Source organism: Mercenaria mercenaria, chromosome 2 (genome assembly GCF_021730395.1).
Source record: "Mercenaria mercenaria strain notata chromosome 2, MADL_Memer_1, whole genome shotgun sequence".
NCBI classification, from domain to species: domain Eukaryota; kingdom Metazoa; phylum Mollusca; class Bivalvia; order Venerida; family Veneridae; genus Mercenaria; species Mercenaria mercenaria.
In genome coordinates, this window is record NC_069362.1 from 28,399,052 (window position 1) to 28,413,852 (window position 14,801).

Genomic DNA, 14,801 nt, shown 5'->3' on the forward strand with positions numbered 1-14,801 from the left:
TTAACTCTTCAAACATACACTAAATAGCAAATTATACGCGAAATAAATGTTGACAGCGTTCATTTTCGCCGCGGCGGCATTCTACTTTCGTTTTCAAAATATCTGTTTTCTCTCTAAAATAACGGGAAATGTACGTACCTTTCAACCAATTCATTCTTACGTCCAAAAAGTCTAGCACCCCTTTCTTCAATTCTGCCTTCAGTTGTGGAATTGTAAGTGATCCAAACTTAGATTCCATTTTTTAAAAGTAAAGAACGTTTGTTTTGATTTGTCTCAGAATGATGCTAATCGATAAGGGATTCTGATGGACCGGGAACAGTGGCGCCAACTATCGGTTGGCAGGGGAAGATAACCAACTATTATCTGCCATTGACACAGGAGGGCTTTGTAATATTTTATGATAACTGAAACAAGTTATGAAAGTAAACGCAATAACTCAAATGGGTTATAAACTGTGATAACTTGAAACAGTTATACCCCTGACTGAATAATACACATTGCAGAATATGTTCTAGTATTGAAAATTATAACACAGAGAGTACCTTTAGCAAGAAAGTTCTTTTGTGTTATCGTGCAATGTGACAACTCACTCATTTACAAAAGTCAGGGGCGGCAAATTCAATTGTCCGTATTGCCCAGGTTGTCCCAAAGCTTGTAGGGACAAGTGAAATTTGACCAGAATTTACTATATAACTATCATACCTTACGGACAATTCTAACATGATCCGCAGCAGTTGCTATATAAACATATAGCGAAATCGCCTATACATGAATCTACGATAAAATATAGCTCTTCCATTCCGCCCTACGATTGTAACACGACTGAGATTCTACTCTGCTTCCGTTATATACCGACTAAATACTCGACTTTTTCAGTGTTATGTAGTAGTAATAAAAAGTACATCAAATTTTCTGAAACAAACAATATCTAACTGATGAATTTATTTGTTTATATTTTACCGTAAGAATATGTTTCAGCCCGGTAAGTTTCAACTTCAACACCAGTGCATCTATGTCTGGTCGTGTGTGTAGTTTACAATTTCTGCGTTGTAGGCACCACAAATATCAACTAGATTCTACTTTGACAGTAAATAAATTATAATTAATTTTCCAATCTTCCAGACTCAAGTTTTTACGTGTTTATATGCCACCGCAATGTTCTGGCGTGTATGTTTCAGTGCCATCATGTAGGTGACGTGTACTATTTTTAGAAACTGCATATATAAACCTTGAATTAAGTATTTACCTCTGATTTCTATATCAGACCTTTGATGTTATTGAAAATAACATTTTCACGGCAATAACTACTTAATACTTTAATTAAAATTTACTGAATATCGGAAAATTCCGTTTGATGCAACGCTTTCCAATCGTGGGGAGGTTTTTATAATAGCATATGGCCAGCCGAATGACAATCGCGCTAAAATGTAGTGCTGTAAAATGCGAAGAATTTACGTGGTTAGAATCGAAATAATAAATATGTTCCAATAATTTTATCAGTTAATAAAATATGGGCAGTCGTTCGGATGCGAATATTAAATCACTCGTGCTACGCACTCGTGATTTAATTATTACGCATCCGAACTCCTGCCCATATTTTATTAACTGATAAAATATAGGCACATATTTATTATTTCTTAAGTAAAAATTAGCAATTGACAAAAACGGACATGCAAGTCAAAATGAGATTCCGCCATCCCTGAAAAGGTACCTCGACATATTTATTTTTTATTTATTTTGTTGGGTTTATTGTCGCACCGACACAATTTTAGGTCATATGGCGACTTTCCAGCTTTAATGGTGGAGGAAGACCCCAGGTGCCCCTCCATGCATATTTCATCACGAGCGGGCACCCGGGTAGAACCACCGACCTTCCGTAAGCCAGCTGGATGGCTTCCTCACGTGTACCTCGACATAAATATACAAAAACTGCAGTTATTCCAAAGTGCAACAAGAAGTGTAAGTTATGCAACCTGTATCACACAGCAGTACTGGCCTTGTCTATTACAGACTTAACTGCAATTTCTGTATAGAAAATCTGTATAACTCACCAATCTGTTGGAACCTGTACTGCGAAATTCTTGAACTATAACTGAAACACACAGAATGTCCTACTGTGCAATTATCACACAAAAGTTACTGTTTTAAAGAACTCCTTGTTTAAGGTACTAAATTTACTATTTCTTGATAAGGCTGTTCTTGCCTCCAGCTGTCGTATTGAAGTAATGAAAATGCAACATTTAATCCACTGTCCATAAATTGCTGTACTATCCACTGTTCATGTCACTGTACTACACACTCTTCATGCAGTCACTATACTATCCACAATTTTAATATCGCTACTGCACTGCCAACTGTTCCTTAAACTGTCAATGCACTTTATATATATCATGTCACTGAACTATTCACTTTTTCATACTGTCACTACACCATACACTGTTAACTATACTGTTGATGCAATTTCAAATATTTCATTCTACCGTCACTGCACTATACACTGTTCACACTGTCACTGCACTATACACTTTTCATTGGTTACTACACTATGCATTGCACATACTGTGACTGCACATTACACTGTTCAAACAGCCACTGCACTATGCTCTGCTATTCATACTGTCCACTGTTTATCATACTATTATTGCATCATCTGCTCAGTGTTCACAAAGACCCTGAAAATTCACAGGACAGTCGGTCTGGTAAACATGATTTTTTTACAGGACTGGATAATATTTTACCAGACCGAATTCTTTTTAATAAATTTGATATCTGATCTTTGAAACTGGTATTTATACATAGTCTATATAGACAGCATTACACAAATTACATCCATCAAGTTTTCAGGCTGTTAAAAGTCTCCCTGTACTTGGATTCAGTGTTGTTATATTTTCTGGTCCTTTGGGACCATGAAGTCCATTCAACATGTGTGTAATAGATCTAGAGTCTAGGGGGCGTGAGAGATGTTGCACATTTCATTACCTCTCGCGAACAGACTCAGTCAAAACGAGTCTGCTGTTATTCTTCTTGGTTGCATTCTTTGCTTCCAAAGGATCCTTTTTTACAGATTTTATTCATATTCATTTGCTATATCATCGCTCTTTTTTACCCCACAAGTCTATTGGTTGTACCGAGTCACGTTGATGTTGACATATAAAGAGAAAGATGACCTCGGATTTTTTGGACCCCGTCTGGTTCCCGCGTACATAAATCGAGTACCATCCATGATTAGTACGCATCCAATGATAACGCGCGTTCTTAGAATTGTCGTGACGTCGTGAGGAGTTTCCACTGTCTCTATTTTAAGTACCAATGAAACAAGCGCTTACTAAAATATAGTTTGACATCATTTTCTTGGGATTCCATTTTACAATTTAATGATGAAAGTCAAACTTTCGCTAAATCGTGGATGACCTTCCTCTTATTTTATTATATTGACCTGCAATTTTTATCGGACACTTGGTCTTGTGAACTTGATATATCACGCTGGACCGGATCAAAATTTACTGGAAATGTCCGACGGTCCGACGGCTTTCGCGACCTCTGTCTGCTGTTAACACTGAAACTGTTCACACTGTCACTGCGGTATCTACTGCTCATACTGCCACTGCACCATCCACTGTTCTTACTATCGTAGAGCAAATCCACTGTTCTTACAAATATATTACCATCCACTGTTTTTACAATCATATTGCCAATCCAGTGTTTACAGAGTCACTGCACCATTCACTGTTTACAGGCACTGAACCATCATGTACAACTGTTCAAACTGACACTGCATCATCCACTGTTCACACTGACAATGCATCTTCCACTGTTCACAGTCACTGTAACATTCACTGTTCACACTGACAATGCACGATCCACTGTTCACAGTCACTGCACCATCCACTGTTCACAATGACACTGCATGATCCACTGTTCACAGTCACTGTACCATCCACTGTTCACACTGATACTGCATCATCCACTGTTCACACTGATACTGCACCATCCACTGTTCACACTGACACTGCATCATGCACTGTTCACACTGACGGTGCATCATCCACTGTTCACAATGACACTGCATAATGCGCTGTTCATTCATACCGACACCGCATCATCCGCTGTTCACACTGACACTGTACCATCCACTGTTCACACTGACATTGTATCATCCACTGTTCACAGAGTTACTGAACCACCCATTGTTCACAAAGTCACTGCAACATCTGCTGTTGGCACTGTCACAGCAGCATTTACTGTCCACAGTGTCACCATTGATAAAACCAACATCCGCCTGCTGCCAAAGTAAACAAGATGAGTAGATCAACTTCTCCAGTCAATATCAATGTTGGGTGTGAGAGGGCAGGTTTGCTTTTTATCCAGTGTAACAAACAAATCTAAAGTTCCTACCATTTTAATAATTTTACTTCAGTTAGGTAGTAAACACATCATTCTGAAAGTAGACAATTATACATAAATTCTAAAATCTAAAACTGGTCACACTGTGCAACTTCCATTGTTGCAATAACAAATTGCTAGCAGATTTAATCTGTGTTGTGTCATTGCTTTTATTATGATTTGGACAAGAAGGTGTGTTTTGTCATTACCACCAGCTTCTTTGGGGTTATCATTTTCATGAAATACTAGAAAAGATAGTGTGATAGATAGAATCACCCAACAACAAATCCAATATAGACCTATATGTAAGAATTCAAGTACTGAAACTGTTGGAACTCATAATTAAACACTATCTGGAAAAGACTTATGTAATTAGAGGGTTTGTCCCAACCATAACAGTGAACTATAATAAATCACTGCTAGCTATAGTTAAAGTAACAGACCTATGTCAGCAAAGTAATTCTGCACGTGTGTAGCATCATGTAAAGGCTTAGCTTAATAAAACTTTTAATCTTTAAATTACCAAGTTTTCAAAAACAAAAAGTGTTTAAGGTTGCTAATTTTCAATTTTAAGGTGATATTTAGCTGAATTTTTATATTTTAATTTTTAAAATTTTTTTTAATCATACTAAAACTGTGTCATATAATCAAGAAAATAGTTACAAGAGGCCTGTATGTTTGTATTTATTTGTAAATGTTAGAATGTAAGTAAAACTGATATTTTGAGATATTTTCATTGATTTTCTAACATTTTATCACAAGTTCTTAAAGGTCCATTACTAAGGGAAAGTGAGTTGGCAATTTTTTTTCATAGCCAGTGCATATACTTCTGCAAGACACTAAATAATGAAGATTGGCAGGTCAAAATTTACAGAAGGTCTTTGGAACTCAAAGAAATGTATGTGTATTATGTTGAAATTTCAATTAATCGACAGAATGACCCCCCAGGTCTTTTTAACTTTCTTCAAACTTCATAGAAAAATAATTGTACATTATACTGCAATTTATTTCGAATTTCTACATACCAACTTTCATTTTCCAATAAAATGAAATAGTTTCTGTGCTTTTTAAAAGAAATTAAAATGTTCACTTTCCTTAGTATTGGACCTTTAACATAAGTAACAGACATATCTATCAAAACCCTTACATTTTTACTGACTACGATGTATACTGCACAATATGAACATAAGCTCAGTTCAAACAGATCAACTTCATTTTTTGACAAACTGTCACTTTGTTTTGCTGTAGGCCTGAAGTTATTAAGCTAAAACTGTTCGAGTAGACAACTTGAGGGTGCCACCAGCCTGCTGCCACAAGTCTTCCCATAATATGTCCAGTTTCACAGGCATAAAAAATGAAATTTTATATTAATTATAATTAACCACATATCTTATTCAAATAAAATATTACAAGAATACAATGAACTTTAGTCAGGTGTTTTATTTTTAAACATACGTTTTGTAGGGCTGTCATCGATAGAAACGATATTGATGTATCAACGATATTTTTTTGTCGATCGATTATCGATTCCCATTTTCAAAAATCGCTATTTTACAGAGAGAAAAAAACTACCCAAATAAACACTCAGACCCTAAAAACAATTAAAGTTCACAAAGTTGTAAATTTGGATAAATGCAAAAAAAAGGAGTGAAGGCAAAATAAAAATGAAAGATGTTATTAATTTTTATGTATTTCTTTTATTTCATAAATACAAATACAACACAAACAGAAATATGGAAAGTAGACAATAAACCTACAAAGAGCATTCACAGGAAGGTATATAGTATGCATATGAACAAATAGGTCGTTAATCTAACTCAGGGGTTTTTTTTACGACTGGGGGAAGAGGCCCCAGCCTGTCATTGGGGGAAGAAAATAGCCCGCGATGAGCAGTTTTGGGGGATTTTTTCACTCAGGGGGGAATTTACAATTATGCATAATAAACACTTTAAACTATGTTTTTATTACATATTCTTGCAACTTTTAGCAACTATACACACTGTCACTTAGCAATAGATGGACTTGCACTAATGTTCACTTATCATTGTAACAAGGTGGGTGGGGAGAGTTGAAATGCTCAAATCATTGAATATTTAAAGGTCACATGCTTTTATTCACAAAAATGCTTTAAAATAAGAGTTGCTTTTGCAAGAGTCATCATATTATTATTAAATGCATACTTTTGTTGGCTTTTTATTTCAATTGTACTAGAAAATCTTGTAAGAAAGGATAAGAAAGTGCGAAAATCACGATCGCGAAAACGTGTGACAAATATGAAAAAAAAACGAAAGCAAACATGAAAAATTCTTGATAAAATTTCATCTTTTCACCAGAACTATTCCATACTTATAATATCTGATTACTTAAAACATTTATATTTTATTTTGCTCTAGCAAAATACCTCGGCAAAGATAATAAATTTGCGTAACGGCCGACCGGCTTATTTAATCGAATCAAGCACATAAAATAATTACTTTAAATTAACAACACATATTACACAATACAGCATAAGCTGTTACCGCTAATTAACAAGAGGTACAAACACGATAATCTGACGCTGCATTGTTTATCAATCATCTATATTACAGTCTGATGATAACCACGTGTCACTCGGCGCGTGGCGTGATTGACATCTGTCAGTAGCTAATTAACATACGACGCTCCGCCTACTGTCATACTTACGCTGGTGTCGACAAACAGTATGAAGTTCACTGGGATTTTGATTGACAAGGGGCAGAGCTTTCGAACTCGTTACGCATCAAAGAGTATTACCGCGAGACAAGCAGACGCCCACGACATATTATGTCCGGGTCAGATACGAGTTTTTATCGATTTTCGCTGGTCAAAACCGGAACCTCGGGTCCACTGAACGCTCTTCTAACATGTTTCTACTATTTCTAAAGGTTTTCACACCCATTGAAAATTGTGAAAGACCGTCTGCAATTGTGAACAGGTCCGATATTCGGTCGGGAAAATCGCTGGGAGTAATCTCCATTGCTTTGTTTACGATTTTGGAGGGGGGAAATTTCGGACGTAGGGGAATTTCGACTGCGGTAGGGGAAATCCTTGGCTGTGGGGGAAATCCTCGGCTGGGGGACGAGGCCGATATTCGGCCTCTGCTATAGAATAAAAAAAAACCCTGTAACTTAATAATCAATATATCGATGTATCGTCGATATTTGTCTTCTGATATATCGGTATCGTCGATACGCCTAAGACCCAATCAATGACAGCCCTAACGTTTTGTATGTAGTGCCATTACTTTTCTTACATCAAACAGTGAAGCTTACCAAATTGTTGACTTAAATGAAACTCTTCTCACACAATAGCATCATGAGGCTGCCAGTTCTGCATTTCATCTCAGCATACAGCAAGTGATCAAGTTACTTGTCTGAAAATCATAAAATGGTTTACAGTGCCAAAAACAAAAAGACAGTGATATGTGAAATGACTGTCACTTGTAAAGCATACACTTTACTCAAAATATTACTAAGCTATCCATATCAGAATAGGCCAGAAATATAGAATATTAAATCATTAATTAGAATATTATGAGACAAACTCATGAATACCAACTAGCAGGATACCCAACTGATAAATCCATCAAAATAATTTAAAACATTTAAACAATATACACTTATATCCAGTATCAAAACTTTGGAATTAATAGAATAAAAAAAATAGTTTAGTACTATTACGTTTTTTCCTATTTATTTTATTTTTATATATAATGCTATAAGAAATTCAGTACTCTTGCAACTTTCATGGTAAATGTGACTGCTGAGTCCTGTTTTGAATGATCGCCTTCTGCCATATAATTCAGTTCGATGAAAAAAGTGACAGTTTTCTTATTTGTTTTATTATTTGATGGCAACAAATTTTGAACTAAGGTAAAAGACCCACAAATATCTCAGCTTTTACTTTCCCTAAATTCTGAATTTTTAGTCATCCAGCAATAAGAACACTGTCTCGTATATAAAGCATGCTTAGTTTATTGGTCAGCAGGCACATTGTCTGCACGAGTCTATATTACGCTAATCCTCTGCATTCAATTAAAGTTCAGAGTTAAGCGTGGCAATTTCAGCTGTTCTATGTGCTGCCATTTGAGAACTATTTTCTTTAGGCAGTGTGAAATCTATGGTGGTAACATCAAAAAATCGATTAAGCCAAAATTCGTATATGTATTTATTGTGGTTCCACTTGACAGAATTGTCTTTGACAATCCATCCAAAAATGAATTTATTGCTGATGCACTCTGTATTATATTTTGGTAGGAAAACAATACACACGTGTTTCATGTCGTATGTTTTCTGTTGTATCAAATGTGTGCATATTTTCTTCGTAACATATGCAAAAATATTTCTACATTTAGAGGCTTATGTAAATTACTTTATCAAGTACAGTGTCAGAAATGAAGGTTATCTTAGCACACAGTATTTACGGAAGGAAATATTTAGGTTGACCTCCGGAGACTGGGATGTAATTCTTTCGGTGAATCCTCTTAAACAATTTAGAATTTAAGTCATTGTTTTAGAACAGCAGAATTTTAAGTTTAATTGTGTCACTTAAAAAATAGATTTCTTTTTCAAATATTCGCCAAAGTATCAACAAGTCAGCTATAAAATAATGTAAAATATCTATTCATATTTCATTCATTTATCTTCATGAGAAATATAAAATAGTTATAAGTAACACTGAAATAAAAAAAAACAAGAGATCACAGAGTGATCTTGGCGTCCACCATTGAGCCATTTTTGATTGTTCCAAATTTCAAGACTAGCTCAAGGTCAAAATCAAGGTCAAATTTCAGTACATACCACTGTGCATGTGGTCCATGCATGTGGTCCAAATTTGAAAGCTGTAGCTTGAGAAATGTGAAAGTAGGTCACAAGATCAATTTCAAGGTCAAAGTTCATTTCGGTAAACAAAACTATGCATGTGCTTCAAATCTGGAGGCTTCAGCTTGAGAAATGTGAAAGTAGGTACTAGATAAAAATCAATGTCAAATTTCAATTCAGAACACAAAAATATGCATGTGGTCCAAATTTGAAGCCTGTAGCTTGAGAAATGTGAAAGTAGGTCACTAGGTCAATCTCAAGATCAAAGTTCATTTCGGTACACAAAACTATGCATGTGTTCAAATTTGAAGGCTGTAGATTGAGAAATGTGAAAGTAGGTCACTAGGTCAATGTCGAGGTCAAATTTCATTTCGGTACACAAAACTATGCATGTGGTCCAAATTTGATGGCTGTAGCTTGAGAAATGTGCAAGTAGGTCACTAGGTCAATGTCAAAGACAAAGTTTTTTTCAGTACACAAAACTATGCATGTGGTCCAAATTTGAAGGCTGTAGCTTGAAAAATGTGAAAGTAGGTCACTAGGTCAATGTCAAGGTCAAATTTCATTTCGGTACACAAAACTATGCATGTGGTCCAAATTTGAAGGCTGTAGCTTGAGAAATGTGAAAGTATGTCACTAGGTCAAAATCAGGGTCAAATTTCATTTCAGAACACAAAACTATGCATGTGGTCCAAATTTGAAGCCTGTACCTTCAAAAATGTGAAAGTAGGTCACTAGGTCAATGTCAAGGTCAAAGTTTTTTTCGGTACACAAAACTATGCATGTGGTCCAAATTTGAAGGCTGTAGCTTGAGAAATGTGAAAGTAGGTCACTAGGTCAATGTCAAGGTCAAAGTTTTTTTTCGGTACACAAAACTATGCATGTGGTCCAAATTTGAAGGCTGTACGTACAGAAATGTGAAAGTAGGTCACTAGGTCAAGATCAAGGTCAACTCATGTCAATGTTCATCTCCCCACTCAAAACTATACATGTGGTCCAAATTTGAATGCTGTAGGTTATTGACAAGGTTTTAAAAGCTTTTCCCAATATAAGTCTATATGAACCATGTGGCCCCCGGGGCGGGGCCATATTTGACCCTAGGGGGAGAATTTGAACAAACTTGGTAGAGAACCAGGAGATGATGCTACATAACAAATATCAAAGCCATAGGCTTTGCGGTTTGGACAAGAAGATTTTCAAAGTTTTTCCCTATATAAGTCTATGTAAACCATATGACCCCCAGGGCGGGCCATATTTGACCCTAGGAGGACAATCTTAGTAGAAGACCACTAGATGATGTCACAAGCAAAATATCAAAGTTCTAGGCCCTATGGTTTTGGACAAGAGGTTTTTCAAAGTTTTTCCCTATATAAGTATATATAAACCATGTGACCCCCGGGGTGTGGCCAAATTTGACCCCAGGGATATAATTTGAATCATCCTGGTAGGGGACCACTAGATGATGCTTCATACCAAATATCAAAGCCCTAGGCTCTGTGGTTTTGGATAAGAAGATTTTCAAAGTTTTTCCCTATATAAATCTATGTAAATTATGGAAAAAAACAAAGGGCCATAACTCACTCATAAATTGTTGAACCAGTCTGATTTTCAGGGGGACACAATTAGGGTACCAATACATCATTCTGACAAAGTTTGGTCAAATCCCCCCAGTAGTTTCTGAGGAGATGCGATAACGAGAAATTGTTAACGGACGGACGGACCACGGACGCAGAGTGATTTTAATAGCCCACCATCTGATGATGGTGGGCTAAAAATTGGCGTACCTACCTACCTACCCAATTTCACGGAGTATGCTTGGGAGACAGCATACAATGACCTTTTTAATTGTGGTCTCAAACAAATGCATTAAATATAAAAAATATATAAAGTACCGTCAATTGGCTAGGGAACCGGAATTTTATTTCTATGCATAAAGCTGCCAAAATTCACTTTGTTTCTTTTGGTAAGTATCATGCATGTTATTATTTTAATTAATTTTACCATTTCAGCAAGCCATGCACTTGCATTTTTCTGCATTTTTATGTCTCCAAAAGTGTACTTGCCACATACTGTCTGCCATATTGGAATGATATAAACCAGTAGGAATGAATGCGGAAGTCATTGTAACCAGTCGGTATTGGAGCAAGCCGAAATTAACTTACAATAAAAAAATGATAAATTAAAATAAATTAAGTACTTTCAGTTAATTAGTACAGATGACGTGTTGTTTTTTCAATTTGCTAATCACTTACAAACTTTAATCTAATAAAACAACAAGAGCACCGACTTGCGGGTGCAGATGCTCATCTAGGGGCCTCCGTGGCACCAGCTGGTGCAAACAGGCCATCTCTCTGACCTGTTTTAGAGACATTTTTTTTTAGTAAACACAGATTTATGCAAGGGCATGGTAAAATTAATTAAGATAATAATATGCAGGATACTTACCAAAACAAAAACAAACGCTCGACTATTCGAAGAATTGATTGAAGAATGGGGTCAAAATATTTCCATAGATTTTCAGACAAAAGAAAAAAATGGATTCAGCAAAAAATGTTCCTGTATTTGTGGATTTCAATTAGTCTTGCACTAAATGGCAATGTGTGACCATGATGGCAAATATGTTATTAAGTTATATGTTAGGCAAAATATGGACTTGTATGAAAAATTTAACTAATTTCCAAGTCCAAAAAGGGTCATAATTCAGTCAAAATAGTTGACAGAGTTATGTACACTTGCCTACAGATGGAAATCATGTTGATATACTAGTGTTAAAAGTTTCAAAGCCACAGTTCAAATAGTTTTGACAAAAATTTCGAAGTCGAAAAAAGGGCCATAATTCAGCCAAAATAGTTGTCAGAGTTATGTACTCTTGCCTACAGATGGAAATCATAATGATAAACAAATGTTTAAAGTTTAAAAGCCATATGTCAAAATAATTTTATAGTCTTGACAAAACATGGACATATACCAAAACAGAACCAATTTCCAAGTTCAAAAAGGGCCATAATTCAGCCAAAAAAGATGACAGAGTTATGTACTCTCGCCTATTGATAGAGACTATAATACTGAACAAGATATAAAAGTTTCAAAGCCATTTGTCAAACACTTTACACAAAATATAAACTGGTACGAAAAACTTAACCAAGATTTCTAAGTCAGAAGGGCCATAATTCAGCCAAAATTCTTGATGGAGTTATGTACTCTTGCCTACAACTGGACCTGGTGATGGTAAACAAGTGTTGAAAGTTTCAAAGCTTTATCTCAAAAGACTTTGTCAAAATGTAGACTGGTACGAAAAACTTAAACAAGAATTCTAAGTCAAAAAGGGGCAATAATTCAACCAAAATGCTTGATGGAGTTATGTACTCTTGCCTACAACTGGACATGGTGATGGTAAACAAGTGTTGAAAGTTTCAAAGCTTTATCTCAAAAGACTTTGTCAAAATAGAACTGGTACGAAAAACTTAACCAAGATTTCTAAGTCAAAAGGGGCCATAATTCAGTCAAAATTCTTGATGGAGTTATGTACTCTTGCCTACAACTGGACCTGGTGATGGTAAACAAGTGTTGAAAATTTCAAAGCTTTATCTCAAAAGACTTTGTCAAAATGTAGACTGGTACGAAAAACTTAACCAAGAATTCTAAGTTAAAAAGGGGCAATAATTCAACCAAAATGCTTGATGGAGTTATGTACTCTTGCCTACAACTGGACATGGTGATGGTAAACAAGTGTTGAAAGTTTCAAAGCTTTATCTCAAAAGACTTTGTCAAAATATGAACTGGTACGAAAAACTTAACAAAGATTTCTAAGTCAAAAGGGGCCATAATTCAGTCAAAATGCTTGACAGAGTTATGTACTCTTGCCTATAACTGGACATGGTGGACTGGTACAAAAAACTTAACCAGGGTGTGACGCCGACGCCAACGCCGACGCCGTGGTGAGTAGGATAGCTCTACTTATTCTTCGAATAGTCGAAATTACAGCGCCAGGATGAAAATAAAATACTTATCTTATCCTTTAAAATTTGTACATCGAGTAAATAAGTATTAGAATATTTATCTGTTTATATCAATATATAATATCCCCTAGATTCCTTTTGCAATAAAAAGATAATTTACAAAATATGACTGGGAAAACCCGTAAAGGGAGGCTACTCTTGGGAGAATCCATTTTTCGATGCAGCGGAATATCTAAATTTCAGTAGTAAAATTTGATACTTGGTGTACAATGACTTTTTTTATATGAATAGATCAATATGAAAATGTCTGTTATGTAATTTGAAGGTAAGACAGTATGGGAATTGCTACTTTCTTGTTTTCATCCCGGCGCTGTAATTGTTGTTATTGTTGTGACGTCAGCGAATGGCTTCGGCGACAGCTGAAAATCTCAGAAAACCTCAGAAAATGTCTGATTACTCTTGTAAAGTGTATCAGATTTGAACACTGTCGAGTGTGGTAGGTGTATTTTAGTGTTATTTCTTCACCACGCTTGCTAAATTCCAATCACCCTGTGTTCTGTTCGTATTTTCAGGAGACCCTGGGTTTTTGACGTTTCATTCCTGGTGTTTATTTTATATAAATAGGGAGTATTTCTTGTAAAGATAGACTTCTATGGTCTTACTGACAGAATTTCAGACTCCTGTGGTCAAATGACAACTTTTTCACGTCTAATTATTTGGACTAACAAACAAGGTGACCTGTATAGAAAGTATTTTCAACTTCTTCTGAACAACTTCGTATATGTATGTAATAAATATTATGGGTCTATAATTTCCAAAATGAAAATTTACCCAAGGGGTGGTCTAAAACGCTTTACATGAACCTTAAATGGGGACGAGTTTTCTATGGGTCGAATTGACACGAGGACGTTATAGTCTGACAGCATTTCAAAGTTTACATTTCATATAAATATGATGTTATCAGCTTTTTATCATGATGAAGTTAGGAAGTTCATTTGAATGTAATTACCGCTTACTAATGTAGGCCTGCTCTGCACTGAATGAAAAGTTTGAAAATAATGTCTCGCGTGCAAATTCTGACTCCGCAACAAATGGCGGGATTTGCGTCAAGGGAAGTAACAAGAAAAACATGATATAGTTGTGCGACGGATCATAATCCGGTTCAAATCATGTGTTTTATTTATTTCTTCTTCTTCCTCTATCATTATTATAATGACTAATTAAAACTGATCCCTCAAACTATCAACCGTCCTATCTCTCTTACTTGTATTATCTGTAAAACTTTTCACGGAACATATTGTCTCGTCTAACATTACTGTACAAAACTAAGTGCTGATACTGTTGTAGAGGACACATATGAATAAATCCATATAAACATAACGTTTCTGACGGCCCTTTTCGTTGTGTTCTCCCAAATTCTTCGTCAGCTATACAACTTCCGTATACATTATGCATTCTTCACACACGTTATATTCTTATAAACTTATAGTCATCACAATGTCACAACAGCATTGATAGCAACTAGCCTTAAATTTTATGGAAATACCCACCCACTGTTTATTTAAACCCGATTTAAATGCATTTACTGAGGGTGCTGACACTACATTATCAAGTAATTCAT

General features: G+C 35.6%; 1 long non-coding RNA gene across 1 annotated transcript; it reads right to left on the bottom strand.

Moving 5' to 3' along the window:
- Positions 1–1,639: 1,639 nt before the first annotated feature.
- On the bottom strand, positions 1,640–14,273 carry LOC123562639 (uncharacterized). Its single transcript, XR_006688592.2, has 4 exons — positions 14,190–14,273; positions 7,674–7,774; positions 1,909–4,438; positions 1,640–1,711 (listed from the first exon to the last, which is right to left on the bottom strand). It is a non-coding gene; the product is annotated as an uncharacterized LOC123562639 (long non-coding RNA).
- Between the last annotated feature and the right edge of the window lie 528 nt (positions 14,274–14,801).